Source organism: Falco cherrug, unplaced genomic scaffold, assembly GCF_023634085.1.
Source record: "Falco cherrug isolate bFalChe1 unplaced genomic scaffold, bFalChe1.pri U_21a, whole genome shotgun sequence".
Lineage (NCBI taxonomy): Eukaryota > Metazoa > Chordata > Aves > Falconiformes > Falconidae > Falco > Falco cherrug.
Genome location: NW_026599289.1, coordinates 359,341 through 361,840, shown reverse-complemented (window position 1 = coordinate 361,840; position 2,500 = coordinate 359,341). Strand labels below are relative to the sequence as shown.

Here is a 2,500-nt window from a genome sequence, read left to right as displayed (position 1 = left end):
TGGCAGGGTGCGCGCCCGAGCCTTCCCCGGCCGCTGAGCCCGCGCGCGGGTGGCGGGAGGAAGCGGCGAGCGGTGAAGGACGACAGGCGTGGCCGGCAGGTGGTGAGCCGCGCGTGGCCAGGCGAGCGAGTGGCGGCCTTTTCCTTCGGGATCGGGGGAGGCGTCTTCCCCGACCCTTCTGGGCAACGGGGCCGGCCGCGAAAGAGGAGAGCCGTCCTCCGGGCGTTCCGGGATATAACGGTGCGCGGAGCGCAGCGGTGGCGGCTTTCCCCCATACCCGCCCCACCCCCCACCTCTTCCTTCTCTCCCCCGCACCTCGGTGCCTACGGGAGGGAGGGGGGGGCGGAGCCGCGAGCGGGTGGAGGGGGTGAGCCGCGCCGTCGGTGGGCGAGGCGCGAGGCGTGTCTTCCCCCCTCGCCGGGCCGCGTCCCCGCGCGAGCGGGCGGCCCCAGCCACGTGTCTCCTCTCGGGCGCAGCGCCGGGTCACTGAGGGAAACCCCGGCCCCCCGGGTAAGGAAGGACGAGGTGTTGGCGGCGGACGTCGGGCGCGCCCCCGCGGGCGGACGCTCCCCCGATGGTGGCAGCGGGGGAGGCACCGCCGCGGGGCCCTGCAGGTCGTTTCCCTCACCCCAGGGCCAGGTACCTAGCGTCCGCGTTTCTGCGCAGCCCTCCCTCGGCGAGCCCCGGGGGTCGAAGGCTGCGCGGCCGGGCGGCGGTTTAAAGACGCGGGCGGCTCGATGCGACCCCGGGGGAAGCGGTGTAGTTTTGAGCCGGCGGTGGCGCCTCCGCTGGTGGCGTGGTGGTGGTGCGGTGGCGGTGGTGTATGGTGGAAGGCCGTGCCGTGGGAGTCCGCTCCCGGAAAGGCTTCTCCCCAACCCCCTTCCTCCCCTCCCCACCCGCCGGGCGCTGCCTCGACCGACCCATACTGTGCTCGTTCCCCGCCTTCCCCCAGCGGGCAGCCGTGCCCGGGGAGGTGTCCCGCTGCCGCCCCCCCTCCGCGGTCCGGTCTCGCGCGGAGAGACCGCGGCGTGTGTTAGGCCGCAAGCCGTCCTTGCTGTGTGCCCGTCTCGCGTCTAAGGGGCGTCCCCGGCGTGGGAGCGCCGTCTCCTCCGCTCGGGGGGGGGTGGCGCGTCTGCGCTGCGTCGGCGGCCGCCGTGTCGCCGCGCCTCCGTGGCCGCGCTGCGCTCCTCGGCGAGCCCTCTCTCCGCCCCGGCGAGCGCTCGGGCTTCTGCCGTCGCCCAAGGTCGGCAAGCCCCCCCGCCCAGCGGCGGTGCCGTCACCGCTCGGCCCCCCGTGTCCAATCGGTCGGCCGGAAGGTGCCCGCCGCCGGCCTCGACCGTCCCGGCCTGGACCCTGCCCGCCGCTTCCACGCCGCCCTCCTCGGCCGCGCCCGGCGGAGGTGGCGTGCCTCCCGTCGGCGGGGGTTTTTGGGGGTAAGGAGGCGTCCGGGCCTCGTTCTCCGCGTGGAGACGGGGGAGAGAGGACGGCGCCCCCCGACACCCCCACCCCCGTCCGGGGCTCGTCGCCTTCCGGCGTGGCGCGCGCCTGCTTGGGACGGGGTCGGGGCGAGAAGCCGCGGTGGTGTCGGCGGTTCCGGGAGGGCGGTCGCGGCTTCGCGGCTGCGAGCGCCGTCCGGCGGGCCCCGAGCCGGTGCGTCGCCGTCTCGGGCTCGGGCGGTTTTGTCGCCTCCGGAGGTGTGCGGTGTGGGGCCTGCCGAGCTGCCGGCGGGGTTGAGCCGCAGGGAAAAAGCGGGCTGCCGTAGTGCGGTGCCCGAGAGGCGCGTTGCCGCGCGTGTGCGGGCCGTCGGCGGCAGCAGCAGCCCGCCGAGTCCCGGGCGCGAGGCGGGCGTATGCAGGACGGGGCGCGGTCGGGGCGCGCCGCTGCTCCTCCGTGCGTTGGCCGGGCCGAGCCCGCGCGCCTGGTCCGCCTCCGAAGCGCGCGGGGTGCGTGTGGTGGGAGCGCGCGCTCCCCGCCCCAGCCCTCGCCTTTCGGAGTTTTCTCCGTTGCCCTCCCCTTTCCCTCCTCTCCTGCGTTGTGTTGCTCGTACGGTCAGGCGAGGCGAGAGGCTTCCTTCCGTCGTCGCGCCGCATCGCCGTTGCGCGCCCCCCCCTTTCCGCGCGGGCGGAGGGGCGGTCGGGCCCGGCGAGAGGCGGGCGCGCGTCGGTCGGGGCCCGTCGTCAGAGGACAAAGAAAAAAAGGGGGCGGCCGCTCGTCGTGGAGCGTGCCCCCCCGGTGTGTCCGTCCCGCGCGCGCGGGGCGGTGCCGAAAGAGACAACTCTTAGCGGTGGATCACTCGGCTCGTGCGTCGATGAAGAACGCAGCTAGCTGCGAGAATTAATGTGAATTGCAGGACACATTGATCATCGACACTTCGAACGCACTTGCGGCCCCGGGTTCCTCCCGGGGCTACGCCTGTCTGAGCGTCGCGTGACGATCAATCGCCGGCTCTGGCCGGCCGCCCCGTCCTCGTTCCGCCCGCCCCTCCCTCTCGCGTGGGAGA

At 75.0% G+C, this 2,500-nt stretch overlaps 1 non-coding gene across 1 annotated transcript; it reads left to right on the top strand.

Annotated features, from left to right (window-relative positions):
- Window positions 1–2,273: 2,273 nt before the first annotated feature.
- Window positions 2,274–2,426, top strand: LOC129734973 (5.8S ribosomal RNA). The gene has a single exon (XR_008730473.1). It is a non-coding gene; the product is annotated as a 5.8S ribosomal RNA (ribosomal RNA).
- The last annotated feature ends 74 nt before the right edge of the window (window positions 2,427–2,500 follow it).